This window comes from Protomyctophum parallelum, assembly GCF_964188405.1.
Source record: "Protomyctophum parallelum genome assembly, chromosome: 5".
NCBI classification, from domain to species: domain Eukaryota; kingdom Metazoa; phylum Chordata; class Actinopteri; order Myctophiformes; family Myctophidae; genus Protomyctophum; species Protomyctophum parallelum.
In genome coordinates this window covers 49136795-49156071 of record NC_139702.1, presented here as the reverse complement: position 1 = coordinate 49156071, position 19277 = coordinate 49136795, and the positions used below count along the sequence as shown (strand labels likewise).

The 19277-nt window shown below is 43.3% G+C and overlaps 2 protein-coding genes across 9 annotated transcripts in view; one reads left to right on the top strand and one right to left on the bottom strand.

The window, feature by feature from the left end:
- Positions 1 to 19277, bottom strand: part of smarca5 (SNF2 related chromatin remodeling ATPase 5) — a 342548-nt gene that overhangs the window by 69811 nt on the left and 253460 nt on the right. The gene's annotated exons all lie outside the window — the stretch shown is intronic.
- Positions 1 to 19277, top strand: part of gab1 (GRB2-associated binding protein 1) — a 69951-nt gene that overhangs the window by 23284 nt on the left and 27390 nt on the right. Inside the window, exon 1 of one of the 7 annotated variants that reach the window (XM_083765294.1) lies at positions 3741 to 3932. The exons of the other annotated variants lie outside the window; for them this stretch is intronic. The gene's annotated coding sequence lies outside the window, so the exon portion shown is untranslated. Of the gene's footprint in view, positions 1 to 3740; positions 3933 to 19277 lie in introns of those variants that run through there. 7 annotated transcript variants of the gene reach the window in all.

Below are 19277 nucleotides of genomic sequence, written 5' to 3'. Positions count from 1 at the left end.
AATTACTTCAGTCTAATTTAGTAGCTCACTGCTTCAACACAAGTATAATTAAAGGCATTTGAAATGACATAAAAATGTACATTTTCAGGATTCCAGTTCTAAAATAGCAAAAGATAATTCAAGATTTCAATTTGAATGTAGTAAAAAATAGCCGATCTACAAGCACAAAACGTGTCGCAGCGCTACGCGTTTTGAGCCTGTAGATCGGCTATTTTTTCGACGACAGTATAATATATGGCCCTAGGGAGTGAGTGTGGAAATATAGTGGCCCTCTCCATCGTCAAAGTTGCACACTAGAAGACCATTCAAAATGTGTACCAATTCGCGTGATGTTTGGTCAAAATCTGTAGGTGTACTGTCCTAAAACTTGTTGTGCACAAAGCGGCATCCTGGTGGCGCTATAAGAGGCCAATGTGAAAACCTTGGGGCAGAGGTTCAGCTGTGGCATTCAGGGAGTGTGTGTGCAGAGTGTGGCTGCGATCAAGCCAACGGTGCCGGAGATTAGCTGTCCACAGACGGACACACGGAGACAATGAATGAAGTCCAGTGGATGTGTACTGACCCGGCCCTCTCAATTATGCGCATGTGCAGGACAGATATCCATAAGCATTCTGGGAATGTAAGGTGTGTGTGTGTGTGTGTGGGGGGGGGGGGGGGGTCAAGTGGTCCTAGGCATGTTGGCAGTTGGCACCGCCTGGTGAGGGGGTGGTATATTTGGTTCCATCCACTAGCCTCTCTCCTATCAGAGGTGCTCCTCCTTGGCCGCGGTCCACCATAGTGTAGGGGGTGGGGGGTGGGCGGCTGGTTGTTGCCAGGGGGGGTGTGTGTGTGTGTGTGTGTGTGTGTGTGTGTGTGTGTGTGTGTGTGTGTGTGTGTGTGTGTGTGTGTGTGTGTGTGTGTGTGTGTGTGTGTGTGTGTGTGTGTGTGTGTGTGTGTGTGTGTGTGTGTGTGTGTGTGTGTGTGTGTGTGTGTGTGTGTGTGTGTGTGCGCGCGCTGTGTTATTTTCAGTCCATTGTGTCTACTTCCTGCGGGTCAGGGGTTATTGGAGCAGGGTGTTGCAGACTCTATGCAAGGGGAGGGGAGGAAAGGCAGGAAAAGTGGCCAGACTCACTCGGGCAACAATCACTGGTCAGCAAGCTTGCCTTACCTTTCCCTCCCTCCACTCTCTTTCTCTCACTCTTACCTACGTAAAGTTTGGACTCTTCAGCACCAGGTAAAGATCTAGAGATTGCGTTTTGATACCAAGTGCATGCTCTCAAGTTAAACCGATTTAAGCTTGTTTTCTTTTCTCCAATCTCCCTCTTTTGTTTTTATTTATATATATATATAAATAATATATATATATATATATATATATATATATATATATATATAAAACGCCATTTATTAATGAATCCTCTCGTTGCCGATGTTCTTCAGCTTCTCACCAACTGTGGTTGTGGTCGAGACCTTGTGAAGGTGGTGTTATTCTTCGGCACCATTCTCTGTGGTGGAGATGTTTATTTGGCACCACAGGCAGCCCACTGAAAACGGCTTTTCATCATGGTTGGACGTTGGCACCTTGATTATGTTGGGTTTTGTTTGGACAGAATTTGTGTCAGTGACTGCACTTGTCTAATGATATTATCACAGATTGGAACATTTGCAATATAAGACAGATGAATTTGAGCTTTAACAAATAATGTTTCCGACTTTGTTGGATAGTTTAGAAATCTTGACTAGGTCTTATAAAAGTATCTTCAGTTTACGTCAGAATAACATTTAAACCAGTGGCTCAACCTGCAGGCGTTTCAACATTTTAGTTCTAGCATTTCAGCAAGGACATTGCACTTTATTTCCATCCATTTTTGTTTGGGTCAAGATTCAAGATGTGATATGTAAAACTAACTGAACTAAGGTCAGTTTTCAAAAACCTTAAGCGGCTGCTGTGCAACAGACCGGCCAAAGATCAACCTTGGTTATTGAGTTTTTAGAACACAAGACAATGATTCCTTCACAGGTGTGTGTGTAACACGCAACAGTCTGAGAGCACCAGTGCATCAGCCATTCAGCAGGGATGTTTCATGATCCCCTCTGGCTGAGTTCTGAACATTCAAATGAAGGACTGACATCTCAGTGTTCTCCACTAGCCCCACACCACACCACACAACAAAATACCCCCAAACCTGATCTAGCCATTACATCTTTTTTGCCTATTAAATGAGCAGGTTGACTGTTTTAATCCACGGTTTAAATTAAATGTTTAAATTTTATAGATTTTACACTCCTTGGTCCTTGTGTTGGATGTATTCTAAAGTTAGCTACTGGACAGAATAAACCCCCGCAAACACAACCACAGTGACAAAAGGAGGCAAAACAGGAAATCTTTTAGTCCAGAGTGTGTGTTGGGAACAGATGACCAGGAAGATAAAAAGCGCTAACAAAGTGGAAACTTCCACGAGGGTTTTTTTTTTTTTTTTGCCTTATGTGATGTTTTTTTCCCTCTCTCCTTTTTCTCTTTTTCACAAAGAAGCCATTTCCTGGAAAACAAAGTGAGAGATGTAGCTGGTTTGGTGTTGATGAAAACTGAGAGCTAAGTACTAATGTTCTGAGTGGTTGTCAGAGTAGCTTCTGCACGCAGGACACACAGCCACAGCTGCCTCCTGCACTTTCCTGTGTTAATGTTTAAACCAGCGCGCTCATAGTTAATGCTTCACTTCGTCAGAGCACAGGTTAAATGTAAGCCAAGCTCACACTGGGTATACTGTATGAAAGAGAAGGGAGAGAGACAGACGTTTTGTTTCAGATTGTTGTGAAACTCAGAGCTGGTTACAGAAAAGATGGAGCTTCTTCCTGTTTTGGGAAACTAGGTCATTCCCACTGGACTACTGTTTAAAACTATTGATCAGTTTTTTTATCGAGCTCACTCTTCTGCCTCCTCCCCATCTTCTATCTGTGTTTATTTTACTGTGTCTGCCCCCCCATACTGCACTTCCACTTTGTCTGTCTGTCTGTGTCCATTTCTCCACTTTCTATTGAATTATGTGGAATAACTTCCCCGTCTTGAGCGAAACGATGAATACTTGTCCAAAGTACTTTGAGAGTAAAATGTTTGCCTATAATAACATGCCCAAAATGGGTGCTGTACTTAGTTTAGACATTAGTCCTACAACTACAACCTATCTCAAACCCTCACCCTAACCCTAACCTCCCACGGGGCAGCACACCTAAACCTAACCTTAACCCATGTCTAACCAATGACTAGTCTAAACCTAACCTCCCACGGGGCAGCACACCTAAACCTAACCTTAACCCATGTCTAACCAATGACTAGTCTAAACTAAGTATGCACCCCGCCCAAAATAGGGACGCTAGGGTGAAAGTGGTTAACGAATATATTTGAATGACCAATCACATTGTCTTCCTATTTCACACGGGAATGTACAAGGAAAACAACACTGTTATGATTGCAAAAGACCCACACAGCCTTTCGTCCTTGCAAGACTTGAAAGTGTTTGATGTTGTGTACCGCTAGCAAAGATAGCAGCATGGCTAGTGGGGTTTGTGTTCTTTGGACACTTGCTGTGTAGATGGTTGGAGTGGGGGATGTGGTGATGGGGGGGGGGGGGGGGGGGGGTCGAATGACGCTTGCTTGGGTGTGAATTTCACAGCTGCACATGAAAGTGAAGGGACTTCTGGACGCATGGTGTAAGTAAGAGATCGAGGGAGGGGGAGGGAAGGGACGGACGGAAAGATGGATGGAGTCGAGGACAGAGGCAGGGCTTGTTTTGTTTTGAGGTGATCCTTGTAGAGAATTGATATAAAACGATCACATTGACGAAGGCATGTGTGCAAGGACCAAGAACATAGTGAAAACACACTAGTTACAGAATATTGGACTCTACCAGAAGCTCTTCGCTCAGGTGCTCCACAGAAAACAGGAGACATTTTAGGTGAGCTGGAAAGTTTTTTTTATAGAAACTTGGATTTGGTATGTCCTTCTCAAGTTGACTTTATGGAAAAGCTTGTGACTGTCGAGAATGAGATGTTTGTTTATGTATGTCCGTCCGACGCATCCATGTCTTAGACTTGAGATGAATGCACACCATGTTTTGGTGTGAGAGAATAGTCACAAGAAATGCTGGATTCTTATGTTTAGTGTTGCGATGTGAAGTGACACAGCAGTCTGTAGGTGGCCATTTTCTACATATCCATGGTTATTCAACACCTATGCATGCTGATGCCTTCTGCTGAGCCCATGTCTTTTATTCTCTGTTCCCAGCTCCAAAGTATAAACTCCAGGCTATTTTTACAGCTGGCCTTTCCCCACCTCACAGGACAAATGGACACACACACACACACACACACACACACACACACACACACACACACACACACACACACACACACACACACACACACACACACAGTCTTTACATTGCACAGCAGTTGCAGGTTTGCCAGTTTATTTCCAGCGATGCAGGAATGCACAAATGTTACGTGGGGGGTTGGGCTGTATAGTGTGTGTAGAGCTTCATAACATAACTGTGACGCATTTCGCACTGAGGCAAAACCATATGGCTTTTTGGTGCGCAACACGTTGCAGGCCACCGTTATAAGAGTGTCTGGTTTCTGAGGTTTGGCCCGGCGAGAAGAAAACCATCCACACTCTGCTTGTTGTTTTCCTTCTGACCCGTGTGGGAAGACGGGGCTCTCCCGCATACAGAGAGATGATGTTGAACACGTTCAATCTGACAAAGAGTACGTCTTGTTTTCTCTCATGGAAGAGGTGGAGAGGAAGAGTTTGAGCTCGCCGTGGGCGTGGGGGGTCTCTAGGCCAAGGCGAGATAAACGAGGAAGAGGACTATTTGGGGAATTGTTGATGTTGTTTGGTTCACGGTGGTGTTCTTAATGTGGATGTGGAAATGTTCAACAGCAGTACCACTGCACACACATGGAGAAAGAGAACTAGAAAAACAATCACACATGCACTCTTTGGACACACTCACGCCCTCCCTGACATTGCTGTAACTTCCCATTCTATGTGTGTGGCCAATGGCCATAGCTCTTTGCTTGTCCCTGGTCTCCTCACAAATCATCCGTCTTTGGGTCGTGTCTGAGTGCAGGGGTTTTGGGAGAGGGATTGTTGTATTTCTCTCTGAATGGTTCATGCAGGGGGACCATCAATCTGGGTGAGAAATGTTCTCCTGGCTGCAGTATAACCCCCACAGTGCTGCACATTTTCACAGTAGTATAGACATGCACATTGCCAATAGAGTTTTGAGTGTGGGAAAGCAAGTATCATTTGTGTCGTTGACCGTGACCAGAATAGATGTTATTGTTTTAGTACCGGAGCCCGACTGATATTTGAGACCATTTTAACAATAATAAACTTAAAAAAAAAAAAAATTGCTCAAAATAGGGATGAAACTAAGTGGTTAAAAATCAAGACACACATTGGCAGCATAATTGCAGACACAAAAGTCAGGTAATCGGCCCAGGGCTAAATAGACAGGGCCAGATTTCAGTTGTGATTGGTGCAGCCCGTAGACTAAAGCGGTGACAGTTGACAGAAGGAGTAGCAGCTACTGGTAGCTACTGCACCTTTACCTCTGTCAATATGCAGCTACTGGTAGCTACTGCACCTTTACCTCTGTCAATATGCAGCTACTGGTAGCTACTGCACCTTTACCTCTGTCAATATGCAGCTACTGGTAGCTACTGCAACTTTACCTCTGTCAATATGCAGCTACTGGTAGCTACTGCACCTTTACCTCTGTCAATATGCAGCTACTGGTAGCTACTGCACCTTTACCTCTGTCAATATGCAGCTACTGGTAGCTACTGCACCTTTACCTCTGTCAATATGCAGCTACTGGTAGCTACTGCACCTTTACCTCTGTCAATATGCAGCTACTGGTAGCTACTGCAACTTTACCTCTGTCAATATGCAGCTACTGGTAGCTACTGCACCTTTACCTCTGTCAATATGCAGCTACTGGTAGCTACTGCACCTTTACCTCTGTCAATATGCAGCTACTGGTAGCTACTGCACCGTTACCTCTGTCAATATGCAGCTACTGGTAGCTACTGCACCTTTACCTCTGTCAATATGCAGCTACTGGTAGCTACTGCACCTTTACCTCTGTCAATATGCAGCTACTGGTAGCTACTGCACCGTTACCATGCATTCATAGTTAATTGATACGTTTTGAAAAGGTTATCGGTCGATTAACCGGTTAGTTGATAAAAATCTGAGAATCTTAATTTCCCTCAATCAATGTCTAACATACAAATCTACATTTTGCTGACATACAGAAATAATACAAATGGCATATTATATTCCTTAATCAAATATTTATTTGACCATTGACGATACAGGACCAGGCAATGGCATCTTTGTATGTGCCGCTGTGCGTTCCTCGCGCGCGCAGACAGCATTACATTCACAGAAAACCACCCAATGATAGAACCACATAATGTTCGATTAATTATGATTAGTTATTAACTGTTAACGACTAATTTCTTATCGGCGATTAATCGAACGATTAACTATTAACATCCCTAAATACTTAAGCCATATACAGTATATGCACACCCGTGCCCTCAGATATTGAAATGCATGCACAACGCACGCACACGCGCACACACACACACACACACACACACACACACACACACACACACACACACACACACACACACACACACACACACACACACACACACACACACACACCAATCCTGGAAAAATGTTTATATTATACTGAACATTGGAAGTGTTTCAGACATGGAAATGACCCTGTATGCATATCAAGTGGAATGCAAAACACAAAAGTGGAATGCAAAACAGTTCCACGGTACTGTGTGGTTTTAAAATCTGGACAAAATCAGGACACCTGATGTTCCACACAGTAAAATCCTTGGTGTTAATTAAGCTCTGAGTATAAAAACAGACCTAACATGGTACATTTTTGCCCACATTCACTGAAGATTTTGAGGTCTATTTCTCAGACGAGCCCTCCTTGTCTCTTCCAGTCATCTCGGTTCTCCATACATCTTGTTGGTGCTTTGCGTCACTAGTTGGCTGGCTGGCAGCTCTTGGTGTCTTTGGCAATGTCCTGCTAATCCCATTCTCCTGGCTGCTATTTTCTGGCTCACCCTTGGCATTCCATCATACAGATTCTTGTACATGTGTACTCTTGCTGATGTTAAGTACTGCACGCAGCATTCTGGTGTAGCACCCATCTAGAGACTTCTGCAGGGTTGGCTTCAGGGTCCAGCATTCACTGTCGTATAGGAAAACAGACTGTACCATTGCATAGAAGAAGCTAAGTTTGGTTTGACGGTGGAGGTTGGAGTTCGATACACTGGCCATGCTGTTCAGGCCCCTCCATGCAAGCGCCTTCCTCACTTTAAGATCTTGCTCCGTTGAGTTGACCCATGAGCCCAGGTACTTGAAGTCCTTGACTTCCTTCAGAGCAGTGCCTCCTGTTGTTGTCAGAGGTGGATGCTCCGATGGGATGTTATAGGTGATAACTTCAGTTTTCTTGGCGTTCAGCCGGAGGCCAACCTTGGCACACTCTGATTCCACTCTAGTCAGGCGCTCCTGGGGTTGTTCCACATGGTCAGAGAGCGGGCTGCCTGCGTAGTCCAGGTCTGTCAGGACTACTGTGGGGTGTGTCTCGCCCTCCTTTGTGTTTGGAATGGTGAAAAGGAGAGAGAGACAACTTTGTAGCAATGTTGATAAACGCAAATCTTCAGATTTATGAATGTGAAAAAACATGCTTGTTTTTAATGTTACTACGAAACATGACATCATGTATTCTTACTGCTGCTCCCCATTTTCTAAAGCTTACCATCGTTTTATTTTTTGTATTATTATTATTAATTATTATAATTATAATAATAATAATTATTATTATTATTACTACTACTACCTGATGAAATTTGTTTAATTCATACAGGTGACTACCCATGTTAAAATAATCTGTCGGGGTAAAATCTTTTTTCCAGTTACGAGTTTGTAAGTGTGTACAATCAGTCCACACTTACAGCTACAGTTGCATTATTTACCACACAATATTAACAACAAATATAGGTAACATACAGGTAGTTCGCTGTGTTGTATTACCTAGCTCAAGCAAGTTTCAAGTCTCTGCAAGTTGATTGGTTTCCTGGAAGGCAGGAAAAACACAATCAACAGTGGGAAGCTTTGAGAAATGATCAGCAGCATATCGTCTGTGTCGGGTGGAAACCTCATGTCCAAAACTGCCTGCTGTCTAATGTATAATCCGCTGTCTGAATCTTTCTTGTGCAATCCACTCTACACTATAAAATCCTGTGTATTCATTGTCTCCACCAGGCCGAAGGCATGGGGAGAGAGTATGTTTTGCACTCCGTCCGTCCGCGTGTCCGTCCGTGTGTGTGTCCGTCCGTTAGCAGCTAATCTCGGCCACCGTTAACCCGGTCGATGCCACATTTTGCACACACACTCCCTGGATGCCAACGATGAACCTCTGCCCCAAACCTTCCAGAACGGCCTGTTATAGCGCCACCAGGAGGCCGCTTTGTGCAAAACAAGTTTTTGCACAGCACACCTACAGATTTTGTCCACACATCACGCAAATTGGTACACAGTCTCTCTAGAGCCATTCAACCAAACCGGTCTTTCAGATTTCTCACACTCCATCCTGATTGGTTAAGATTGGCTTCCAAAGTTCACAGGAGTGCTCAGTTTCAAACAAAATGCTGCAAATCATGAACACATCGCGTGATTTCCGTGAAATTGTGCACCCACATTCCCACTAGGCCGAGGACAAAATGCCACATGAACAATTTCAACTCAACCTCAAGGTGGCGCTATAACTGGCCGAAAAGTGTTTTACCTCTAACTGCACGGATCTGTGGATAACCTGGTGGAGACCTGTGCCCAGAAGGGCACTTTTTCTAGTTTAACTATGAAAGTGTATGAATGTTTCGTTACATTTACACTCCCTGACTGAACTCTTTCGTCTTCTAACCCGGATTGTAACCAGCAAGTGCTGACATTTTTTACTATTGATCTAATGGAGCCCGCCTGCTTGCTCAGGGGATGAATTGAATCTTGACCATCAGGTCAGAATACGTGCCAGGTCCTGTGTCTAGGTGAGACGTGAACTTGGACACAATTTAAATGTCTCGATTGAAGAGAAGGGCTGCAAAAGTTACATAGTGCCACTTCAATTGTTCAGTGTGAGCCTCATGTTTGGCAATATGACGTCTCTGATGATCATGGTCACAAAAGTTATTTCAAACTTCCAAAATGATGTTGTGCTATTTCAGTCAGACAGCCTGCCATTCAGAGTATTTCAATAAAATCACCGATCATAGTTGTGCTGCAGAAGTATGAATCATTCTATCCTTATCTATTGAAATATGTATGTGGGTGCATGCACACCCACTTTATAAAAACATTCTAAAACACGTGCTCTTTCTCGCGCAAGCATGCACACACACACACACACACACACACACACACACACACACACACACACACACACACACACACACTCACACTCGTCTTGCTCCTCCCCTTTTGATTGAGCAGTGGCAGTTGAAGAGGGTCTGTGCTGACCTGATTACACACAAGAGGAAGTCAGGAGGGAGAGGTCACCCACTGCAGACCCTCACACACACACACACACACTGCAGTGCACGATAAAGACGGGAGATAGAAAACAACACACACACACTCACTCACTCAAGCGCTTAAGGAAATACCACCTTCTGAACACTCACAAGGTAAGGCTTATCTTTGAACTCGTATGTCTGAAGGAGGCGATATAACGTTTGTGCATATGGTGTTCTATGGAGCTTTATTTAGTGTACTTGACTGCACGTTGCTGTCGTTTTCCCCCCCTCTTGACGGGAGAAGAGCAGGTCAGCAGAGAGAGAGAGAGCGAGATCACTCTACTTCCTTCTCACTCTTCTACCTTCTCACTCTTCTTCCTTCTCACTCTTCTTCCTTCTCACTCTACTACCTTCTCACTCTACTACCTTCTCACTCTTCTTCCTTCTCACTATTCTACCTTCTCACTCTTCTTCCTTCTCACTCTTCTTCCTTCTCACTCTTCCTTCTCACTCTTCTTCCTTCTCACTCTTCTTCCTTCTCACTATTCTACCTTCTCACTCTTCTTCCTTCTCACTCTTCTTCCTTCTCACTCTTCATCCTTCTCACTATTCTTCCTTCTCACTCTTCGTCCTTCTCACTATTCTACCTTCTCACTCTTCTACCTTCTCACTCTTCTTCCTTCTCACTCTTCTTCCTCTTCTTCCTTCTCACTCTTCTTCCTTCTCACTCCTCTTCCTCTTCTTCCTTCTCACTCTTCTTCCTTCTCACTCTTCTTCCTCTTCTTCCTTCTCACTCTTCTTCCTTCTCACTCTTTTTCCTTCTCACTCTGTTTCAGGGGAACTTTTGTCATTGGTTGCAGAGTTTAAACTAGAATGGGGAGCTCTGCTGAACACATATCACTGCCAGGCTGGGTTGCCTACCCAGGGCTGTGTAAGATGTGGGATGCAGCTGTCAGGACTCAAATAAGCTTTTGGGCCAAATAGCGTTTCTATAACTTTTAACATTTGTGGAACCCCAGAAGTGAAAGCATTTTAGGAGGTGAGCTAATACAATTTAAATAAATCTTGTGTTTATGATATAGTGAGAACTACTCCAGCAGCTTTGTTTAGAGGCCCCTCAATCAGATATGGGTTTGATCAGTTTATGATCATAAAGTTTATGAATTAACCCCCTCTGCACACTTAGGAAGCCAATTATAGCTAATTAGATTATGAAACATGAAAGATTGGTATGATTAACATTCATCACATGACTACAGGTATAATGTGTTGTAATTTGTGGAGTTTGGGAAAAGAATTGGAGGAGTAGCAAAAAGTTGTGAAATGCAAAATGGCTGTATACTGTATAGTTCGGTCTTGTTAGGTGGAAATGGGTGTACCCTATGTTATCATGGTACAATTTTTGATTGGGAGCTACCCATCTTCTCTCTCTCTATGTCTCTCTCTATATATATATATTATCTATACATACATGCACGAACACACACACACACACACACACACACACACACACACACACACACACACACACACACACACGAGAAATGGGTCCAGATGTGCTGTCAGATTGTTGGGTTACTAAATGTTGTTAATGTTACTAAATACTTAATAGGTAATATCAAATATACATAAGGGGTATGCAAAAAACAAAAAATAGACAGAATATTGCAGTCTCTTGTGCAAGTAAGAGACATCACTTAGAAGAAGATATCAAACATATCAAGTGTGTAAGTGCATACGTACTGTAGTAAGAGCAACAGCAATGGAGTGTGTCTGGCCAATCTCTCTGTCCCTCTCACTCTCACCGTCTCATTGTCCCTCTCACTCTCACCGTCTCAATCATACACCGTCTCATTGTCCCTCTCACTCTCACCGTCTCATTGTCCCTCTCACTCTCACCGTCTCATTGTCCCTCTCACTCTCACCGTCTCAATCATACACCGTCTCATTGTCCCTCTCACTCTCACCGTCTCATTGTCCCTCTCACTCTCACCGTCTCAATCATACACCGTCTCATTGTCCCTCTCACTCTCACCGTCTCAATCATACACCGTCTCATTGTCCCTCTCACTCTCACCGTCTCAATCATACACCGTCTCATTGTCCCTCTCACTCTCACCGTCTCATTGTCCCTCTCACTCTCACCGTCTCAATCATACACCGTCTCATTGTCCCTCTCACTCTCACCGTCTCAATCATACACCGTCTCATTGTCCCTCTCACTCTCACCGTCTCAATCATACACCGTCTCATTGTCCCTCTCACTCTCACCGTCTCAATCATACACCGTCTCATTGTCCCTCTCACTCTCACCGTCTCATTGTCCCTCTCACTCTCACCGTCTCAATCATACACCGTCTCATTGTCCCTCTCACTCTCACCGTCTCATTGTCCCTCTCACTCTCACCGTCTCATTGTCCCTCTCACTCTCACCGTCTCAATCATACACCGTCTCATTGTCCCTCTCACTCTCACCGTCTCATTGTCCCTCTCACTCTCACCGTCTCAATCATACACCATCTCATTGTCCCTCTCACTCTCACCGTCTCAATCATACACCGTCTCATTGTCCCTCTCACTCTCACCGTCTCATTGTCCCTCTCACTCTCACCGTCTCAATCATACACCGTCTCATTGTCCCTCTCACTCTCACCGTCTCAATCATACACCGTCTCATTGTCCGTCTCACTCTCACCGTCTCATTGTCCCTCTCACTCTCACCGTCTCATTGTCCCTCTCACTCTCACCGTCTCAATCATACACCGTCTCATTGTCCCTCTCACTCTCACCGTCTCATTGTCCCTCTCACTCTCACCGTCTCATTGTCCCTCTCACTCTCACCGTCTCATTGTCCCTCTCACTCTCACCGTCTCATTGTCCCTCTCACTCTCACCGTCTCATTGTCCCTCTCACTCTCACCGTCTCATTGTCCCTCTCACTCTCACCGTCTCAATCATACACCGTCTCATTGTCCCTCTCACTCTCACCGTCTCAATCATACACTGTCTTATTAATGTACTGTACACACACTCCTACTGTTCTGTGTGCTGCATCTACATGGTCTTTCCCTCCTATCTTCCCATCTGTTTTTCGCTGTCTGTCTGAGCTCATACTCCCCTACTGATGACAGGAGAAATCCCACCAGACTAACCAAAGCAGTGAACTTGTTACTTTTTCGTCGCATGACTGAGTCTGCGATGCATCACGTTTTCCTGTTTTAAAATGAGGAACATTCGATGAAGCGTAAATTAGCCCTTATATCTTCAGAACTGGGCCTGTTTTGTCCAGCTATTTGACCATTCCGCTGTGTCAGTTGGTGATTAAGCAATGAATGAGCCATCTGCCTTGTTGAACAGTTGCTCATTACTCCACAGTGTCATGTTTTATCACTGTCTGTGTAGTTCAATGAGGACTAGAGTTTACAAAAGGAAACTGGAAAAATTTATCACAATATTGACTATATCCAATAGTGTTGTTTTTATAAAAGCAAATACTGTGTGTTTGCATGCGTACGTGCGTGTGCGCGTGCGTGCGTGCATTGTTCTTTCCTCATGTCCATTTTCTTGCTAGCATGCTAGTGTAGTTGTTTGAAGTGGAATTGTCACGATTAAAGTCATTTGAATCGTGACAGTATTAAAGTTTAATCTGGGGTAACGTTGGTTCAGCCTAATTCTTGGACCAGAGAAACTGATCTTTTGTTTGAGGTCAATGACCAGCAATAGAAGTGGCTAACTATGAACCTACTGTCTGTAAATGCTAGACCTCATGGATGCACGTTGGTCATGGAAGTCCCCTGTCCCTCCAGCAGGAGGAGGGGTTTATTTGGGGCTTGACGTTAGCCAAGCAGTTTTTCATTCAGCCAAAAGGCCATGCCCTTTTGGTTTGCGCGTCGACTGGCTCTCCACAACTCATATTGGCTCTCTTCGGAGCTCAAGGATGTAAAAATAGCTGTTGAGTAAGAATCCCAGACATGTCTTGATAACAAAGAGTGATTTGTACGAGCCGCCATGCCAAGCACAGGGAGGCTTTTGTACGTCCCCCTCCAGACCTCGTCACCAAGGCCTCTGACGCTGGATCTATGGTCTCTTCTTAGAACAGGCATTGTTCCGGGCAGCCCCTGGGTTCTGATTGTGAAGCCTGGTCGTAGCGGGGCCCTTCATAGGGCTACGTGTTCAATTGCGGCATCACCGAGATATGTTTGTGGTTTTGAGATAATTCTCTGTCAGCTACTGCTGTTATGCAGTCTCTTAACAGAGCAGGGTCATTTTTATGGAGCCGTTATTCAACCCACTAAATATTCTGCCAAATTTCATCATTGGTACATCAGTAGTGAAACAGAAATTGTTGGGAAGCTGGTTTAAAGTCCCAGTCCCATCTCATAATTCTCATATGATGCATTTTTCAGTTCAACATAACTCTGAGTACGTGGGGGAGTGTGTCGTAATCTTGGATGTTCAGGATTCGCTAGTCTCGGGTTGCCAGACTGTTGCCTGTCACAATTTCCAATTGTTTCTGTCATACAGTCTGGAGCAAAGGAAGCTCTATCATGAATAAAATATAAAGTGGAAGTGGAGCCTCCTCCCCACTTCCGTTTTGTCTTTACATTCGTGCACTTTTATCCTAATATAAATATAAATCATCTAAGCATATATAGCTTGGTACTTACGTAAAAAAAATCAAATATATTTTCGTGAACGGAAATGGCAGCTTCCTTACACGGATTTTGGGAGGTGTAGTTCCAGACTCTATATAGCATTCGGAGATTGTGGAATAGTCGTCTGGCTACACGAAACTAAACGTCCTTTCAAACGGGCAGCGATGAATGTAGACGTTGTCGCCTGGATCAACAACAGGGCTGTTCTAGGTCTGCTCAAGAGGGGCGCAACAACGCAAGCGTAAAAAAAAAGCTGAACACAATCCAGGTCTGGTGAGTCGCAGGCGTGTACAAGAAACGAGCATGTGCACGACAATTTCACGGGACCGCGCCCACGGAAATATGCTTGCGTTGTTGCCCCTCGACTTGAATTTGAAAGGACCTTAAGGATTCGCTAACAAAAATGCCTTTAATGCCACTACTTTATTGTAGAGGAGAAAAGTATATATTTATTGTAGAGGAAACAAAAAGTATACACATGATCTTTTTACTTGCTAGTATTGCATTTGAAGAATCACATTTTCAACACACTGGTATTACTTTTTTGTAGCTTAGTAGTTTAGAAGCTCCATTTAGAAATAATTCCTCACTCTAGCAATGATTACAGTGATTTCAGAAGGTGAAATAAGGCAGTTCAATACTCTAGCTATCCTCTGTTAACCGACAGTGACATTGGGTTAAATTACATAAAAAGCCATTAGCAGTCTATTGACCCCCACTTAATCTGTATACATGTTTTGGTCTCTATCATTCGTTCTTTCTCAACTCTTCCATCGTTTACTTCTTAAACCACTTTAACCCTATACTGTGCTTAGTTGGTATAGTACTGCTCTTTTATTCTCCTCTTCACTAAATCAAGCTGTAGATCTGCTATTTTCTGTGACTGTTCCCCCAGAATAGGGATACTAGGGTTCAAGTGGTTCCCACTCCCCTCATCTTTATCCCTCTCAGCACCATCTCTATATTCCTTCTTTCTCACCCTCCCTCCATTCCTCCCTCCCTATGTTTTTTTCTTCTTCTGAGGAACAAACAGAGAAGCTGTTTCTAGTTGGGATGAGTCAGTGCAGCTGGGGTGCAGGTCATTTACCCACAGCCCACTTTCACTGGCCAGATGGCCCAGCCACTGTCATGCTGCTAAGCGCCAACGATGCTTCCAGACTAGAGTCACTGAGCTAAACCAATGCTAACGCCTCCACTCTCACACTGATGGTTAAGTGGCTGTATAATGTATAAGAGCTAATAAAACACTGAGCTACTCAATATATTGAGTACTCCAATGTGAATGGGATATTTTGGAAGGGTATTACTATTTTAATGTATGTTATTAGTCAATATAAATTGCAAATATTCTCACTTTCTAGTCTACAGTATAAGTATCCATCTTTCTGTCTTTAACAGAATCCTCTCCTCCTCATCCCATTTATAGCATATCAAAAAGGCTATAGTAATTCAAATTCATAGTGAATTAACCTACTTTGGTTATTGCTAAGAAATCTAGTATTGTGTATGTAACATCACTTACAATATGGTGTGATCTGAATGCCAGTGGAGGGAATATTAATTTAGAGTTTGGGGGGGAGCACGTACCTTTGGGGAAGTGTCATAGTAGCTTGTTTACAACTGAAACGGACTTCCTGTGCATAACTTCCTCTTCAAAATAAGAGCCACATGTAGTGATTAGTCAACACTACTTGTGTTTCTAAGTCTACTTACAGGACATTAACATCACATTTGAGTTCCTTTTGAATGCCTGAGATTTCTCTACATAACTGTCTCAGCTGTTGGTGCGCAAATGCGCCTTGCATGCCTTTGATCTACGCACTAAAAAACATTTTGACGACGTATGTGCACTGGCGCCTATGTTGGGGGCCCTGATTATTAATAATTTCGTAACATGTAAACACAACATGAACATAGTACTCTTATTATGCATATCGCATTCTCGCCGAGAAATATTTTCAAGTTAAAAAAAGGAAAAAAACGAATGGTTCAAGCCCATTTATTAAGATTCGAGTGCCAACCCTAACAATTTACAATTTACAATTTAGGCATTTAGCAGACGCTCTTAATCCAGAGCGACTTACATTAAGCAAGAACAAAAAAGCATGGGAATACATCACATAAGAACATTTATCATGAAACATGCGTAAGCTAAGAAAGTAACAGTGGAATATCTATATGATGAAACTATACATATAAACTATACTTCTATACTACTATGCTATACATATGTACTATGGCGTGCTATGACTACATACAATGCAATAGTGCTGTCTACATAACATGCTATAAGTCTGTATCAAATGCTATCTACGTCTACAGAAATGCTATCTAAGGGGGTGGGGTAAGTGCTAACGAGCGAAGGTTCGAACCCCGAATGTTCTGGTAGTGACTTGAAGTTAACTTAAAGTTGACTTGGACTTGTGAACTGAAGACTTGAGACCTAAAGTGACTTGACTGTTGCTAGGTACCAAAGTGACTGTTAAAAAACAATTTATACTTGTACTACTATATTTATTTTATAACAATGACAATTTGGATCCCTGGAGATCTTTGTCAACCCTCATTCTGATGTGTGTAGTGTACAACTGTCCGTGTGGTTTCGACTCAACACAGCAGATGTTGTGACATCACTGCTCATCCAGAGTTACAGTATAAGAAACAGGGTTGAAACCCTATGAAAGTAAACAGCTTCAGTTACGTTGTGATTAGGGACATTACTGGGTGTAGTGTTAGGATGGAATGAAATCTTGCAAACCCAGCACTCCATGGCACAGATTTTTCCTTCCGGTGAAAAAAAATCCCTTTCTGGCCAAAATGTGCATTTTATACGTGTGGTGGGGGGCTCAGAGTGCGTCCACTAAGGAAAGTACAGTACTTAGGCTTTCTATTTACACAAGCCGCCTTTGTATTGGTGAGTAGGTAAAACGTTCTTAATATTCTCACTACAGAGGAGAGGCTGGTCTGCAATTCATGCGAGGGCAGGAAGACAACAGTCCCATAGCCTAAATGCAATGGCAGCAAAGGCCATTGGGCTATGGATCAGAGCTAGTCAATACCCAGTATGCCCAGGATTTTGCTGTGTGTGTGTGTGTCTGCATGCATGCAAGTATGTGGATGCAAAATGCTTACATGACTTGTATAGTATGGTGAGTGTTGAAGAGAAATACTATACCACACAAAACCTGCTGAGTGAAAGGTAAATTCTAATCTTTGAGCAATCTATCTAATGTCTGTATTTTTGCTCTAATGAAGGGTTATTGACTCCCTTTCCGACCATATCAGAACAAATTACAAATACATAATATTATATAGCATACACTAAGACTAAGTAACAGGCAAACATCTGTTTTACTAACGAGACAGTAAAGACTTGAAGTGAGTTGTGCGGACAGTACAGTGCTTGTCGTATTACATTGAGTGTACATTGTGGTGGCATCGAGCATTGTACAGTGTTGGCAATGTTTCAAGTGTCTCGTTATGTCCCCACCGCTCTGTTTCAGCCCATTGAGTTTGATGTGCCAGTCGGGCACATGCTGTGCCCACATTAACAGCGGATGGCACATAAGCCAGGAGCTATTTCACACTTACAAATGACTCCTGGGTCACTCTTTTTCTCCCACACACACTGTGACACATTGTGACACACACACACATGCACACGCGTGCACACGCACACACAATAAAACAACGGTGTTATAGAAACGGCACACACCCCTCCACAATGTTTTTTGTAGAGACACATGCATGTGTATGCATCTCATCCCCATTCTACACGATTGATGTTGGTTTAACACAACTATGTCTACATACAATGGATCCCCGGCACTCCTTACCCATATGTTTCAAATGGCATACTTCAAGATATTCGGTTACAATTATTGTGTTGGCTGTTTTTTTTAAATATTTTTTATCCCACGATTTTGTAACCCATTTTTCACCCCTGTGTCAATCATCCAATGTGATCCTGGGCTCTACACACCCTCCACCAACCTAGTCCCCATATATGGGGGACAAGGGGAGAGCAACGGACTTGAACTCATGCTTCCTTCATGCCTGAGTGTCCAAGTTGCTCCTTTAGCTGTTAGCTGTTTTCTGATGTCAGCCTTGAGTCCACTGTCCGGTTTGATGTTCTTTACATGCTAATCTCGTAGTCTCGTAATACTTTGTGACACGGCGGTGCTGCATGCCAAAAATAGCAGATCAGATCTACGTGTCGAGGATTAATTTTTGAGCTTGGAGATCTGCTGTTGTCAGTCATGCGACAGTGTATACATTGGGCATTAGACTTCAACTAAGTGTTTCTGGTACTGGTGAGACAGTAGTCGGAAACCCACGGGCCACTGTCTCATTCACAAAGCAATAGAGATATGGAGGATGAATTCAAGTGTGCAGTTTAACAGCCCCATTATGGCGGTCCATTCACATTAGCAATTAGTGCTCTAAAAGGCCTTTCAGGCTGCATTAAGCTATCTATGGCACAGAGCACAATTAGCCAGTTAAGTGCACTATATTGCAGTCAAATTGGAACTGCAGGAGTGCGAGTGCTGCTGTTGTAGGGAGACGTGCATGTTTAGAGAGGTGAATCTGTGCATGCTTCTTGTGGCGAAGCCCTGAATTGAGCACCAATATTTTAACTACTTCAGGCTCTAGGCATAGGCAATATATTGTGACTTCAGGTGATGTTGTGACACAACAATAAATTGGTTGATATGTTGGTTATGATCATCAGTCCTGATAGATCAGTGAAGGGTGAAGTGTCCCTTTAAAGGGAACTGTTTGGGAATCGATTTTTCATAGAAATTACAACCCATCTTTATATAATTGGTCCTCACTAATGATCATGATAATCGATTGGGTTTAGCATTTAGCATTTTTATAGCGCTTTTCCAAGTGCTCAAAGCGCTTTTCAATGGTCCATTCATTCATACATTGGGAGGATAAAATAGCACGATTTTTTTCGACTCTGTCTGTGTCTGTGGGCAGTTCAGAAACCCTACTGTTCTGATTGGTATTAGACCTTGAGAGTTTT